The following is a 16,932-nucleotide window of genomic DNA, read 5'->3' on the forward strand; positions in this document are numbered from 1 at the left end:
ATAATAAATTGCAATATACATATATTAAATTGTTATTATCCCCAACACCAAGAATTCTCTTGAAAGCTCCCTTTTTTTATACAGAGGTACCTCGAGATACGAAAGGCTCAACTTACGAAAAACTCGAGATATGAAAGCCAATACGAAAAATTTAATGGCTCTACATATGAAAGGTTTTCAAGATACGAAAGGTTTCTGAAAGTCCGAGATTCGCCCGGATAACAATTTTGAAACTCGCGCCGCGCGCCGCCATCTTAGTACTAGTAGACTCGCTACCATCCTCCTGCTCACCCATTGGTTCCTGATGCTAGTCGCGGCCATGAGATCCTTCTCTCCTATTGGCCAGCGTCCCTCCCATCATGCATCTACTATGTACACATGGTGGTGTGCCTCGGCCACTCGGTACCAGCATTGTTATAGTATGCACACGGTATTCGTTTTCGGGATCGTCAATGTGTATTTAAAAAAAAAATTTCTCATATCTTTTCACAGAAAATGGAAAAAGAAGAGCACCTCTTGAGTGACGACATATATATGATTGACCAAGATCTCTCTCGTGGGATAAGTGACCAAGATCTCTCACAAGGGATAAGTGATCAAGGTCTCTCTCCTGGGATAACTGGAAACTTTGCAAGGTTGGTAGAATCTCCACTCCCTGCTGAACAGAGGGTGTTGACCAATCATTTACAACATGCATACCAGTATAATCAAGGCACTTCAGTTTATGTTGAAGGTCAGCAACCGAACATTCAGTACCCAAATCAGTTGCAGAGAGAGCATTTGGTTGAATAGGGTTTTGATGGACACCAGGGCCAACAGTCATGAGGTGCAAAAAAAGAACCAAGTGATAAAAAACAGAAAGTTGAAATTCTGTAAAAAAAAAAAAAAAAAAAAAAACCTATGTAAAGTTAAAAAAAAACGTAAAAAAAAAGTTTAAAAAAATAAACAAATAAATAAAAAAACGGCAGAAATTAACGCCTCTTTTCATAAAGTGCAATCATTTGTAGAAGACACCCCCTGAAAAGGCTCACACAGGAACATTGTGAAAAGTAGACAGAAGCAATCTTCCTTGGATAGTTACGTATGTATATTTTTTAAAGTGTATGTACGTACATACGTATCTGCCGTTTGTCCTCCTCCTCCTCTGCCGCCACTTTCGGAGATAGCCTCACTCAAAAGGTAAGCTTCCACATTTTACGTACAGTATATTTCTTGTTACCCTGTACATTAATATACACTTTATTTGCAGGTTATATTTTGCATTTTTTTTATTAATTTAGGTATTGAATGGTCAAAATTGTTGTAGTATTTCATTGTTTATGTATAGGTCAATTTAGCTTTATTATGAAATTTACTGGGGTGTTTTTGGAGGGACGGATTAGCCATTTTGCATGTAACTTGTGGTCCAAGATACGAAAACCTCATGATACTAAGGGCGCCTCGGAACGGATTAATTTCGTATCTCAAGGTACTACTGTATATATATTCTACACCTGATGTCATCAGAATGTCAAGGGATGAAATTTGCATAGTATTATTTAACATCATTGTGATCTAAGAGGGTACAATGTGATATACATCATTAGTGTATGTACAGTGGTACCTTGAGATACGAAATTAATCCGTTCGTAGGCGCCCTTCGTATCATGAGTTTTTCGTATCTTGGACCGCATTTTACATGTTAAATGGCTAATCCGTACCAAACCCTCCAAAAACACCCCAGTAAATTTCATAATAAAGCTAAATTGACCTATAAACAATGAAATACTACAACAATTTGGACCATTCAATACCTAACTTAATAACGTACTGCTAATTACCTGTAAATAAAGTGTATTAGTGTACATGGTATACAAGAAATACTGTACGTATGTAGTAAAATGTGGAAGATTACCTTTCGTGTGAGGCTATCTCCGAAAGTGGCGACAGAGGAGGAGGACAAACGGCAGATACGTATGTACGTACGTACACTTAACTTTACGAAACACAAAAAAATGTAAGGAAAACATACATAAACTAAAATTTACGAAACACATTAACAAAACTGTAACACTTAACTTTACAAAAAACTAAAATAAAATAAAAAATTTTTTTTTTTTTTTTTTTTAATTTTTTGTTTACTTTTTTATACTTTAAGTTTTTTTTTTTTCCTTTTTTTTTTAATTTCAACTTCATCACCACTTTCAACTTTCTGTTTTTAGTATCACTTGGTTCTTCCTTTTTACTTAATCCTGCTAATACTAAAGGCCTCTTTAAAAAATAACTATCCAAGGAAGATTGCTTCTGCCTACTTTTCACAATGTTCCTGAAACGACTCCGGCAAACGTCATCGAACTGCACAAGCATATGACCTGTGTGAGCCATTTCGGGGTGTCTTTTTTCTACAAATGATTGCACTTTATGAAAAGCGACTAGAACATCCTTAATTTCTGCCGTTGTCATAGGGTTGTCTTCCTCCTCCTCACCACTGCTAGAGAACTCCTCTTGAACGACGTTATGTTGCATGGCCTCCAACTCCTTCAGGTCATCCGTCGTAAGCTCCTTTTGGTGCTCCTCGAGAAGGTCGTTGATGTCATCCTCGTCGACGACCAGCCCTATGGACTTGCCGAGTGCAACGATCTCGTCAAGATCTGGTTGCAAAACAGTTTCAGGATCGTCAACTGTTTCTGAATCTGCAGCACCAGCTTCGCCCACGTCGAATCCCTCGAAGTCTCGGGCGGATAAGGCATTAGGCCAGAGTTTCCTCCACGAAGAATTCAAGGTTCGCCTCGAAACCTCCTGCCAAGCTTGGTCGATGAGTCGGATGCATATGACGATGTCGAAATGCTCCTTTTAAAATGCATGCTAGGTGAGGTTTGTGGTATCGATGATGTCGAAACATCTCTTGAAAAGATGTTTCGTATACAGCTTCTTAAAGTTCGATATCACTTGCTGGTCCATGGGCTGGAGGAGAGGGGTGGTGTTAGGCGGAAGATAAAGAACCTTGATGAAGGAATACTCCGCTAGGATATCTTCCTCGAGGCCAGGAGGGTGGGGAGGGGCATTGTCCAACACCAGCAGACATTTCAGAGGGAGGCGCTTCTCTTCCAAGAATTTCTTCAATGTCAGGCCGAAACACAGATTTACCCACTCCGTGAACAAAAGCCTCGTTACCCAGGCTTTCGCATTAGCCCTCCACATCACTGGAAGCTTCTCCTTAAGCACTTTGTGTGCCTTGAAGGCTCGAGGAGCCTCGGAATGATAGACCAGTAGGGGCTTCACCTTGCAATCCCCACTGGCGTTTGAACAAAGTGCGAGCGTAAGCTTCTTCTCTTCCTCCGTGATGTACGTCCGACGAGGCATTTTTTTCCAAAAAAGGCCAGTCTCATCACAGTTGAAGACTTGCTGAGAACTGTAGCCTTCCTTGGTCATCATCTCGTTGAACGTCTTTTTAAAGGCTTCGGCCGCTTTCGCGTCCGAGCTGGCAGCCTCCCCATGCCGCACCACCGAATAGATGCCAGTCTGTTTCCAGAATTTCTTGAACCATCCATGCGAAGCCTTGAACTCTGGGGTTTACGCTGATGTCCCTTGTGGGAGATTGTCGTCTCCGTTATCGTATTGCCAGCGATTTCTTTGTCTTTTATCCAGAAAGCCGTTCCATCTCGTCGTGCACGTGGGTCCTCTTGCTGGACAAAATAGTCACGCCCTTGGAAGGTGTAGCTGCTTTGATGACATCCTTCTGCTTAAGGATGGTGCCTATTGTCGACGGATTTCAGCCGTATTCCATGGCGATCACACTCAATCGCATACCAGCTTCATACTTCTTGATAATCTCCATCTTTGTCTCCAAAGAGAGCATTCTCTTCTTTCCGTAAATTTCAACTTTCTTGGGACCCATGACTACGTATATACTGTACGTAATTTACGTATAAGTAGAGTAAAGTTCTCACACAACACGATAAAGTATGTACACTGCAACGAAATCACTAACGAATTTACGTTAATAAACAAAATCGTTAGAATGAACGAATACCGCGTGTACGATAATGATGCTGGTGCCGAGTGGCCGAGGCACGCTGCTACGTAATAGATGCATGATGGGAAGGATGCTGACCAATAGGAGAGAAGGATCTCATGGCAGTGACTAGCATCAGGAACCAATGGGAGAGCAGGAGGATGGTGGCGAGTCTACTCAGTTGGCGGCGCGCAAGTTTCAAAATTGTTATCGGTGGTCCGGGCGAATCTCAGACTTTACAGCAACATTTCGTATCTTGAAAAATTTTCGTATGTAGAGCCATAAAATTTTTCATGTTAGCTTTCGTATCTCAAGTTTTTCTTGAGTTGAGCCTTTCGTATTTCGAGGTACCACTGTATATCTAACTCACAGCCTTCAAGTTTCTGTTATGTATATTTAACGTTCAACTCAAGATCAGACATGTTCAATCTATGATTAGCAAAGTACACAGAGCACTTGCAGGTTTAGAAATATTAAAATTTTCAAAATTTTCAAAAGTATTCTATTTAAGTATATTGAAAACATTTATATTAAGTTATGATGGACAATGGAAAGGATAATATCTCAAGGATCTCTTACACCATTCTAAGAATAACAATCCTGTCAAGCTTTTTGGTCTTACACTATTAGAATACTGGCATAATCTACCTCACTCTGGAGGATACTTCACACAGAATGCTATGTTCATAAAAAAATATATATGTATAGACAATAAACCCCATATTCGCAGGGGTGCGTACCAGACCACCCCCTCACCGCCAAATACAGTACTTAAAATCCACGAATAGTTAACACTCCCTCTCTAAAAACCCTTGTAACTGGCTATCCTGAAAGTTCAAATACAAAATGTATACATAAAGTATCAGCCTACATCAAATATACCAAAAATTATTATTCTATTACAGTAGTATTAATCTTTAAAATGATATTATCATCATTTCAAAGTCATCTTAAACATTTTACCATTAAAAATATATATGTATGGCCAATAACACACACAGAGAGAGAGAGAGAGAGAGAGAGAGAGAGAGAGAGAGAGAGAGAGAGAGAGAGAGAGAGAGAGAGAGAGGTGAACTAATTATCTATTTACCTATCTATCTATCTATCCATTTCTCATTCTACCTTGAGAGAGAGAGAGAGAGAGAGAGAGAGGAGAGAGAGAGAGAGAGAGAGAGAGAGAGAGAGAGAGGAAGAAGAAATAATATGATCAGGAATGGGCAACACCTACATTCCCTTACAGTCAGAAATGTCAAGTAACGTGACATGTATGATAGGTCCACCCTCCCCACTCGCTTTACAGTTTAAACAAAAGATGAAGGGGGTTGAGTTTTATTTCTTTAATTTTCAAATAACACTATGGAAATACATAAATATTGTAATAACAATGTACTTTTATTATTATTTGAAAATTACTATTATTATTATTATTATTATTAACTAAGTAAATTGTTTATCATACAAAACAAATAAATATACATACTACATATAAAACTTCTCTCATCTCAGCAAGAGAGAGGGAGGAAGGGAGAATGCGAGAATTGGAAATTTGCAGATTTCGAAACATACCTTATGGGAATAATTTCATTAGGGCCAAAGCAAATGGCAACTTACCCAGTCAAACTTTTTTATCCTACCCATTTTCAATACTTTCTATGTACTATACTGTAATTTTTTCTAATATGAGATTGTTCTTATGGATAAATAAAACATTAAAAAGGTTTTAATAACTTGAAAAAGTTTAAAATTACACACAGGATGGTGTTAACTCCCACACTTGAACAATGCCACCATAGAGTGCAAGTGTACTGTACGATAGTCATTTCCTTTAAAAACCTTTTGGATGGAATTTCCTCTACCTATTCTCTGCCAAAAACAACCATCAAACTCCTCTATCTCATCCTCCATAAGAGTTCTTCTGTTGAAGGAAGGCTTTGTGAACCATTTGAGGTTTCAGGGACAGGCGAATCATGCATGTCTTCACTCCTGTTAGGCCTAACAAACTTGGTTACGAGTGCCTGTCTCAGTTTCTTTGTCCGGCACGTTCCTATGTAATCGTTTTCAAATAAATTTATTCTATGATAAAAAAAGAACAAATGAAAATTCAAAATTTGATATGAAATTACAACTTATTAAAAAGAAATCATAAAAATCTCTCTCTCTCTCTCTCTCTCTCTCTCTCTCTCTCTCTCTCTCTCTCTCTCTCTCTCTCTCTCTCTCTCTCTCTCTCTCTCTTTTTCTAGTCATTTTCATCAAAACCTATTTCAACAATAGAAAAAGATAAATTATCAATGCTAAAAGTTAGTCAAAACAAGTTAACCTAGAAAAAAATTCTTACTTCATGTTCAGCAATGACAGATTTCATGTTGTCGACTGCTGCCAAAATGGAAATTGCTCCTTCCTTTGTCTTTAACTTGAGGGCAAACTTTTTAGTTTCGAGAAAATAGGTCTTCCGCTTCTAGGAAGATGCATACATGATGCGGATGATCAGAATACACTTCGCAGATCTGAATAATACATATGGCGATGATGATGGTACCGATCATTCATACACACTGCGCTATGACGTCACAAATGCGTGAAGCAGAGCCTTCCGTCTTAGCTAATGGCTGAGCAAGAACTCTTTCTCTCGCATTTCCCCTTGGAGGAATAATAGTTTTTCCTCCAAGCATTCCCCCCACCCCTTCACTCAGATACTAGCAATCCCCCCCACATCTAAACTACTTGAAAATACAACAGATTTTATATGTTTTGCGGCGCGTGACTAGCAGACTTTGAATGGCTTCGCAGATACAGAAAATCTATTTTTGAGAACCAGCAACTGCATAAAAGGGAATCGCACAATTCGAACACGCATAATTCGGGACCTGACTGTACACAAATTAGCGAATATTTCTTGACAAAAAATCTGCGAATAGGTGAGTCAGCAAATCTTGAGAACACGAATACAGGGGGTTGACCGTGTGTAAGCTTCCTCCATAGTATTTTTTAATAATTAAGTATCCTGTAGTGATTAGTTTTGCTATAGTGCTGGGATCATAACATTCATCTTGTGCAAGCCATCATCCTACGCCCCTGTGATTACTCAGTTATGTAACTCCGGCAAAAGGGATTGTGCGTGTATAGTCTTCAAAGCATTTCCCAATCTCCACCACGTGTTTGTAGTCAGTGTATTCATGTTGTAATGGGATCTACTTGCAGATATCTGCCACATGCCTTGTTGTTGGAAGCAGATTCTTGTAACACGACTTTGGGAGCTCATCATATCCCCACTGTATTTATTTCCACCAAGAATGAGTAGTATCAGTCCACACCAGTCCAGAGCATCCAGGCGATCTCTCTGCCTTTAGTTCCCTGTGAGTAATGCAATATATGTAACCATGTTAAACCTTTAAGTTTACCTAATTTCCTTCACTCTGAAGTAGGCCCAAAGCCGTAAACTTTTAACTTTTTCATTTGTGTTAGGAAACACAAAGATTTGCTATGTCAGAACAATCCTTTTCTTGTCCTTGCATTTTTATTGGAGGTGGAGGAAGTGTGAAATTCCTGATATTTTCCCAGTGTATACCCTTCTTTCTAAACTTTCACTATCAAGTAAGTAATCTTTCAAGACCTGTTCACTTCATATGTGGGCATTCCCCATGTTCAGGGAAATTTTGCATTCTGCAAATGGATCCAGTAGTTTGGTTTTGATTGGCTTTGAGTTCAGGGTTTGGATCACTAGGTGCACACACACGGGCTAATCTAAGGAAAAGACTTGGCCCCCAGTGCTAAATTAGGCTTATAATGTTTGCCATGGGAAGGCTTATATCTATAGGAGTTGTAAACACTGTACCCAGCTAATCAGTCCATTGGAGATATGTTACTGAAGCTGGTCCAATCGAGAACAAGTCCAGAAATCCCGACACAACTCAGAAGCAAGACTAAAATGTCTTCTGTAAGTAATTAAATGTATCCCTACACTAAAGTTAATAGACATCCAGTTAACTGCTACCAGTACTTGATATATTCAACATCTCAACATCTCACACAAAAAAACCAACCACTTAATAATGTAAAAAAAAAGGGGGAGCTTGTGCACCACCCTTTGTTGTCAATTACTGCAGCCCTTGCAAAGCACTTTTCAAATGACTGAAGCTGGGGAGAAAGGGAGACAGGAGGGACTAGCAAAAACATTTATTTTTACAGAAGAGTTTTTGTTATCTCTTGTCTCCCTTTCTCTCCTCCTTTGGTCAGTCAGTTGTGTTTTAAGTCTAATATTCACTGTTATTGTCTAGTTTATTTACATTAACTCTACCCAACTAAAACCACATATTAACTTTTAGTACAGTCATTACAGTGCTGCCACAAAAAGAAACTTCAGTATTACAAAGTTTTCCATTCTCACAGATCCTTCATTCTATGTGGCTTGTTATTTATGAGAATTTTTCCCCCTAACTGCCTAGACATAACTGAAGACCTCTACAAAAGCTTTGTAATATTGGGAAGTACATATTGTTAATTTGAATTTAACTGACATGGAGACTAGATCTGGAAAGGGCAATGTGTTGCTGAAAGGCCAAAGAGAAATTTTTGTTCTGGCTCATTGGTGCTTATGAATCGGCAAGATGGAGGATGACCATTACTATTATTTTTATTATAAAGGATTAGTTTATCCAGACCTCTGAGCATAATAAAGGCTCTTCTCCGGCTGGTTTCCGTGAATTAATCCTGAAAAAATGTTTGACTTTATATATATAACATGCCGATTCTATTAAAATAAGAAATCTTTGCCTTCAGCAAGAATGCCTTTTAATGTTGATAATTCCTTGACGGTTCCAAATTGGACAATCAACTAATAAGTGTTGGATAGTCATTGGTGTTTGGCACGCACTACATTTCATTGGGTCTGAATTTGACATCAAATGACCATGTGAAAATCTAGTATGGCCTAAACATAGTCTTGTTAATATAACTTCTTTATCTCTTTCTTTTCGAGATGATGGCATCTATGAATGAACTTCACTTTTTATATTTCTCAGTTTGTTTGTAGTTGGCACTGATGTGCAATTTGTTGGCCAGTCTTGATATATTAAAGCCTTGACAGAGGTTACCCAGTCTGATACTGGGGCGTGTCATTGTTGATGGAATAGTGCAAGCTAATTTGGCAGCTGTATCTGCTCTTTCGTTTCCTTTAATTCCCACATGTGCTGAAATACAACATATTTTTATTAATAGTCCTGACTGGATAAGGTGATGTATTTTTATTTGGATTTCTTATACAAGGTGATTTGGAGACTTGTACTGTTTATAGCATCTATAGCACTTCTTGAGTCACTGAAAATTATGGTGGAAATTGCTCTCTTCTCAGATATTATGTCCAATCCTATTCGTATGGCTGTGAGTTCTGCAGTGTATACTGATGATATTGGGGAAAGACTTATTTAAATTCATTTATCTTTTAAGAATGCTGAAGCTCCCACTCCAGTGTTGTTTTTTGATCCATCTGTATAGATCACAAATTGATCTCCCTTTCTTCTGATGTGCTCCAATGCATACAAGCAGTACATCTCTATGTTGGCCATATTTCTTTTTAGAAGATATGATACAGCAGTACATAGTATACATATTGGGTTGTGGTCTTGTAGAATTCTTTGTTGTAATTCACCCAGATGTAGTCGGGTTAAGAGGCCATTTATATTCCATTGAATAATTTTTTGTTGCATTATTAGGAGGAACTGGTGTTAAAATTGATTGCCAATTTTACTTTGTCTCGAAGTTTATATGCATTTGAATTGATTTGTGGTTTTTTGATTGTTGTATTTGCATGTCAGTATTCATGGCCATTTCACATCTATTCTGGAGTGGATTTAATTCCATAATAAAATAAAGTATTATGTATAAGGTTCAAGAGTGGCCGTACAAATTTAGGAATAATAAGATTTTTGGTACAAAGACCTTGATATCCACTTCAAGCACTACACCTTAAGTCCTAGACAGTCTGTCATGATAATGTCCAACGAAGGTTGATTGCTTTCCAAAAACTTTCAAAATCAACACCTTCCTTGTTTGCTTTACTCTAATACATTTTTCTTGTTCCTTTTCTTCTTTCTTTTGATTTCTGCTACACTAAATCTATAAACAGTGGTACCTCAATTGTTGAAAGTTTCTTATGTCGAACTCTCCGCTTTTCAAACGAAATTTTCGAGAAAATTTTGCATCGTTTGTTGAACAAATGTTCATACTTTGAACTTATTGATTATCTTGTTTAAACTTGTATTCGACAGCCTGCTGCACCCTACACGAAAAACCTGTATTAACTTGTTTTTTCATTTACAATGTATAGTTTAATAACCATATTCGACAAAATCAAAAAAAAAGAATAAAGCATTCCAATATAAAATTTAGCATTAAAGATCCAAAAAATCGTACGCTACCATGGTGACGTCACGCGCAGCTGGCTTGAGACTGAATGAGGGAGTGTTAATATGTTGAGGAGACAAGAAGAGGGAGTTAAAAATTACTGTATGTATGTATGTAAAAGCAATAACAATTCACATAAAAAAGGGAATTTCACAATAAATTTAATATGTTATTTCACAATAAATTTAGCAATGATAAAACATGAAAACAATCAAATGCAATACAGTAATATAAAAAATAATAAAAAAAAGTCTTACTTGAGGAAGTGTTTGGTGCATTGAGTGAGACGATAGACAATGTCGTCTCACTCAGCGGAGGGAGGAGAGGGAAGACAAGCATCTGCTTCCTACTGACTTACCAGCTGGGCTGGGATGATTATTCACCCGTTTCTTTCATTAGACTTGATTTGCCAAAATCACTTCTTTTTGTTACAGTAAAAATCACAATTTTTGAAAGTAAATTGTATTTTTCCTAACTATGCAAACCTGAGGTCTTTTACATAAGGAATTACTTTCAGTGCCAGCTGGACTGGTCATAAGATATAACAACAAGGTAGTTAGGCAGTAAATGCTTGTCCAATGGTTGGGAGTCTCGCCCGACTGGATGTAAACATTCCACTTAGTTCTAGGCCCAGGAACAGAGTGAGAGGTGGCATGAGGTGGGCCTATATGAAAAGGACCTCAGGTTTGTATAGTTAGGAAAAATACAATTTACTTTAAAAAATTGTGATTTGTTCCAATGTTATGCAAACCATTGGTCCTTTACATAAGGAAGACTCACTTATTGGTGGGAGGAATCTGAGTCTTGTGAACAGACTGGTGTTCAAACCAACCTGGGTTCCCTCCCTGGTCGTAAGAGCAAGGGAGGGAACCTACCCTCTGTCCAACTGATCAGAGTGAGAACTGCAGGATCAGCGGCAGAGGGAGGCATGTGTACCTCTTATGAATAGCAAGCAAGAACTTCAAATCATAAGTAAGAGGCCAAATATAAAGCATTAGGTTTGTCTCTTACTGCTGTACGTTTCCCCCCTTGTTAGGAAAGGGACAGATAATCAATTCTATCCCTAACTAAAGAGATAGAATGGAGCTCAGTTACTTAGCTTACCTGCACCGTCGTCCTGTCTAGCATGTGACGACCGCTACCCTCTGCCCGCAGGAAGAGGGAAGAAAGGAGAAGGCAGAGGTCCCCGAAGAAGCCGAAGCTGTTCCCGGGCACCGGAGGGACCTCTTCCCAGCCTTGACACATGAATGGTCTGATGGGACTGTCATGTTAACCCTGGGTACCGGTTGATCGCTATGTGAGCAATTGCTGGTCTGGCGAGAGTCACCTGAGCGACTCTTACCATCCTTCCACTCCGTTCCTGGGTCCTGACGGTGAGCGTACTCAGTCGTCTGGACCTTGGCTGCAAGGTCACCAGCAGGTGACCGTACATTCAGTGATGCTCGCTGGCGAGCGGCTGGCTGAGATGGCTCACGGTCCAGCGGTGGAACCTCTAGAGCCAGGAGCGGAGGTACCAGCGGTGGCTGGTACCTCCACGATCCCCGTCTTTCTCTTCCCTGAGGAAGGAGAGACGGGCCCCGTTTTCGAAGGAATGGGAGGACCAGCGGAAGGCCCACCTGTCTCACCAGAGCGAGACAGTCCCTTAGAAGTCTCTGTGCGAAACTTCTTGGGGGTGGCGAGGCCACCTTCTTCTTCCTCAGCTGGGGGGCCTTGGAAATAGAAAGGGAAGAGGCGGCAGAAGACGATGAAGAAGACAATAACGACGCCTTCCTCTTCTTCTTTGACTTCCTCTTCGCCAACTTCCTCAGGACAGCAGACAGGTCTACCATCCAGGCTGGAGCTGAGGTGGCTGCAGGGGCAACAGGGCCCAGTTCCACCTGACAAGGAGAAACTGAAGGAGCGGCAGCACTTCCACAGGCAGGAACAGGGGCAGCAGGCAAGGCGACAGCAACAGGTTCAGGAAGATCCAAGGGCGAGCTCTTCGGGCACTCAAAGTCGGCGGAGGAGCGAGGACAGCAAAACCTGGGGGAGGGGGTAAATACTCCTTCTTGGGTACGTGTGGCAACGGGGCCTGCACAGCAGCCGTGGGGGTGACTATCGTCTCGTCTCGTGCTGGGGGTCGAGACCATCGTGGTCGTCCTCGACTCCACCCCATGAGTAACCAGGGCTGCAGCCAGATGGAGGAGGAGTCCCTGGATACTTGGAGTGCCCGGAAGACTCAGCGAAAGGTACACCCCTGCTGCAGATCCCAACCTGCCAAGGCAGACACACCCAAGGAAGGAACAGTCGGGTTAATGGGGACGGATTTCTGTTCACTCAGCGGGAGAAAGAGCCGCCCCCCGAGCGGACAGAAGACCCCAAATACAACTCAAGGTCGGGATGTCTCCCTCCCTCCTCTGCACTCGACAGATCGAGTGAAGAGGCGGAGAGAGACTTGTACCCCGAAGGGGGGGAGAGCCATACGAAGGAACTGACGAGGGGGGAGAAAAGAAAACGACGTGTCCGTCACCAGAGGTGTCGAGGAAGAGCTTTCTGATAACACCTTGGCGGCTTTGCGCGGCTTCTTCCTCTTCTCGTACCGCTCCCACTGCTCTTCCAACCAAGAGAGACAAAAATCACAGGTTATTACACGATTGCATTCATGCCCTCAGCACCTTGTGCAAAGGGCATAATGATCCACCACTTCACTTGATCGGAAAGCACCACACTTCCGGCCTCCCACCCCAGAGCATACTCTCCAGTTGGATGGGGGCACGAGGGCTTATCCGAATTGTGGGATTGCATCTTGCAATACCACAAAAAACAAAAACAAAAACTTACAGAAGTACACAAAATTACACTAGGATTAAGGCTAAAAGCCAAAAAGAACATTCACAATCTCACGACAGAAGCGGACAGAGAGGTCAACATACGTCTGCACCCGACGGCGGTCGAAAGCAGAGTGGAATGTTTACATCCAGTCGGGTGGGGCTCCCGACCATCGGACAAGCAGTTACTGCCTAACTACCTTGTTATTAAATCTTATGACCAGTCCAGCTGGCGCTGAAAGTAATTCCTTATGTAAAGGACCAATGGTTTGTATAACGTGTTTGTATAACAGTACCTAGCTAGTGACAGTTACTTTTTAAGATTTTTTATCATTGTAAAAGTAACTCTGCTCCATAATAAACACACTGGCACTGCGTCCAGCTTCTGCATGTCTTCGACAGTATGTTTAAACCTCTTACGCCGATTGGACGTATTAAACGTCGAGTCAAAATGTCTCCTGTATGCCGACTGGACGTATCATACGTCGGCTCAAAAAAGTTTTTTTAAAAATTCGCGGCAAAATACTTATAGGCCTACCAGCCGAAAACTTTTGAATCACGCGCCTTGGGGGATGCTGGGAGTTCACGGATCAAGGCGTTGTTTTGTTTACAATCGCTACGCAGGCGAGCAAGCGCGAATTTCTTTCTTATTGCACTAAAAAGTATCAGTGACACATATCAAAAATTATTTCGTCACTTTGACATAATGTTTGCACCATTTTAAATTATCCTTTACATGAAGTATTATATATGAAAATGTGCGCATTTTCATTTAAAATACAACAGAAAAATACTCATGATTGTAGCTTTTATCAGTTTTGAAATATTTTTTCATATAAATAACGATAAGTGCAAAAATTTCAACCTTTCGGTCAACTTTTGGCTCTACCGAAATGGTCGAGAAACGCAATTGTAAGCTAAAATTCTTTTATATTATAGTAATATTCATTCATTTGCCTTCATTTATTTTGCAACAATTGGAGTCTCTAGCACAATATTTTTCGATTATGGTGAATTTATGAAAAAACTTTTTCCTTACGTTCGTGCGATAACTCTTCCGATAAATTTTTTCGTGCGATTGTCCTAATGTTTGAACCCTTTTAAATTTGCCGTTACATAAAGTTTTATATATGGAAATGTGCGAAATTTCATGCACAATACAACAAAAAACAATCCATGGTAGTAGCTTTTATCAGTTTCGAAATATTTTCATATAAATAACGTTAAGTGCAAACATTTCAACTTTCGGTCAACTTTGACTCTACCGAAATGGTCGAAAAACGCAATTGAAAGCTAAAACTCTTATATTTTAGTAATATTCAATCATTTACCTTAATTTTGCAACAACTTGGAAGTCTCTAGCACAATAATTCGATTTATGGTGAATTTATGAAAAAAAAAAAACTTATTTTCCTTACGTTCTGCGCGGTAACTCTTCCGAAAAAAATCAGAATTTTTTTTTGTGCGATTGTCGAAATGTTTGCACCATTTAAAATTAGCTGTTACATAAAGTTTATATATGAAAATGTGCGCAATTTCATGTAGAATACAACTAAAAAAATGATTGAAGGTTGTAGCTTTTCTCTCTTTTTCGAAATATTTGCCATATAAATTACGATAAATAGAAAAAAAATCACGTTCGGTCAAATTTGACTCTACCGAAATAGTTGAAAAACGCAATCGTCATTTTGCTTCATTTTGAAACAAATTTGAAGTCTCTAGAACAATATTGTGATTTATGGTGAATTTTTGAAAAAAGATATTTACCTTCACTCCGCGCGCCGATTCGCGGCCGCAAGTCTCCAAAATACGTATCATCGCATCCTAATATTTGCTCCTTTTCATATCGCCATTTTATAGAGTTTCATATATCAAAATGTGCGCAAATTCATGAAAAATACAATAAAAAATAAGTGAAGGTTGTAGCTTTTTTCATCTCCGAAATATGTGCATATAAAAAATATATATATAAAAATTTTGACATTCGGTCAAATTTAACTCGTCCGAAATAGTAGAAATCTGCAATTCTAATCTAAAACTCTTACAGTATCGTAATATTAAATCATTTGTCTTAATTTTGAAACAAATTGGAAAGTCTCTAGAACAATATTTAGCAATTACGTGAATTTTTTAAAATAACATTTTTTTACGTCCGTGCGTTACGAATTCGTACATCATTTTGTGATAATATTTTTCCGGTGTTGTTTTTATTGTTTTACTATTTATTATATATCAAAATGACTGCAATTTAGTGTACAATACAATGAAAAAAAAGTAACTCATTAGCTTTGACCGTTTTTTGCACAGCGTGATTTGAATACAATTATCTATGAATTTTTTTTTTTCGCTACCATATCTCGCATTATTTACATATGATAATGATATTATTTTTCATTTCTGATGATTGCATACTAAACTTCAGGCAATGACAAAGAAATGAGCCAAAAATGAACTCTTAATCTTTAAAAACTAAGCGCGCTGTGATTTTTTGACAAAATAATTTTTTCCGCTTCCGCGCTAACTCCATTTTGTGATAATATTTGTCCGGTGTTGTTTTTATTGTTTTACTATTTATTATATATCAAAATGACTGCAATTTAGTGTACAATACAACGAAAAAAAAGTAACTCGTTAGCTTTGACCGTTTTTTGCACAGCGTGATTTGAATACAATTATCTATGAATTTTTTTTTTTCGCTACCATATCTCGCATTATTTACATATGATAATGATATTATTTTTCATTTCTGATGATTGCATACTAAACTTCAGGCAATGACAAAGAAATGAGCCAAAAATGAACTCTTAATCTTTAAAAACTAAGCGCGCTGTGTTTTTTTGACAAAATTATTTTTTCCGCTTCCCCAAAAAGAGCCTAAACTTCATCCAAACCGGCGCCGGCATACAGGAGAGGTTTTGATTTTTAGGGCTTCGGCGTAAGAGGGTTAAACAACGTCCTTATAAAAAGTTATTAAATCTCTTTCTTTTTCTTGCATTCTCTACTTATAACTTATTTGTTTGCAAAATCCTTGTGGCATAATGTATATCATGCACTCAAGATCCAAGTGTAAACATGTCAACAATCATACACGGCGATGCTGATTACTCTCTCTCACACACACACTATCGATTCCTTTGATTATCCTTGTAAAATGTGAATAAAATTGTTTTGTTATGATCCTTTGCCTACTGCAACCATTTCAGTTTCCTCTAAGGCTTCCTGTCTCTCCTCCCTCCATCCCCCATTCGGCCGTGCGCCATTTTCACCTAACGGTTTGTCAATCGTACAAAGAAAATTTTTTTTTCAATATTTTGCTTTGTATAACTTGAATGTTTTATTACTTTACACTCTTAATTTAACTTCTAAACCCATTAATAATAGAAAAAACTGTGAAAAGGGGGACTTTTGGGTTGGCAGGAACGAATTATCCTGATTCTCTTTATTTCTTATGAGAATATTTGTTTCATATTTTGAACAAATTATATTTTGAACAACCTTCTGTAATAGATTAAGTTCAAAGTCTGAAGTACTACTAATGTATATAAAAGGTAATTTCGGTCTGTTTTTTGTTCACTAAGCACACCAGACTATGACAGCTAGGGCTATGCCAGACTGAAAACTAGGGCTACCAAATTTTTACCAGACCCCAAACAAGAATTTAATCATAAACCGAAATTCGAGGGCCTTTTCTAAGAGGGTCATAACGCTTTTTTTCATACTCCCTCATTTTTT

The 16,932-nt window shown here is 38.9% G+C and overlaps 1 protein-coding gene across 2 annotated transcripts in view; it reads right to left on the reverse strand.

The window, feature by feature from the left end:
• LOC135225768 (ATP-dependent Clp protease ATP-binding subunit clpX-like, mitochondrial) overlaps window positions 1-16,932 on the reverse strand; it is a 305,503-nt gene that overhangs the window by 13,811 nt on the left and 274,760 nt on the right. The gene's annotated exons all lie outside the window — the stretch shown is intronic.

Source organism: Macrobrachium nipponense, chromosome 13 (assembly GCF_015104395.2).
Source record: "Macrobrachium nipponense isolate FS-2020 chromosome 13, ASM1510439v2, whole genome shotgun sequence".
NCBI classification, from domain to species: domain Eukaryota; kingdom Metazoa; phylum Arthropoda; class Malacostraca; order Decapoda; family Palaemonidae; genus Macrobrachium; species Macrobrachium nipponense.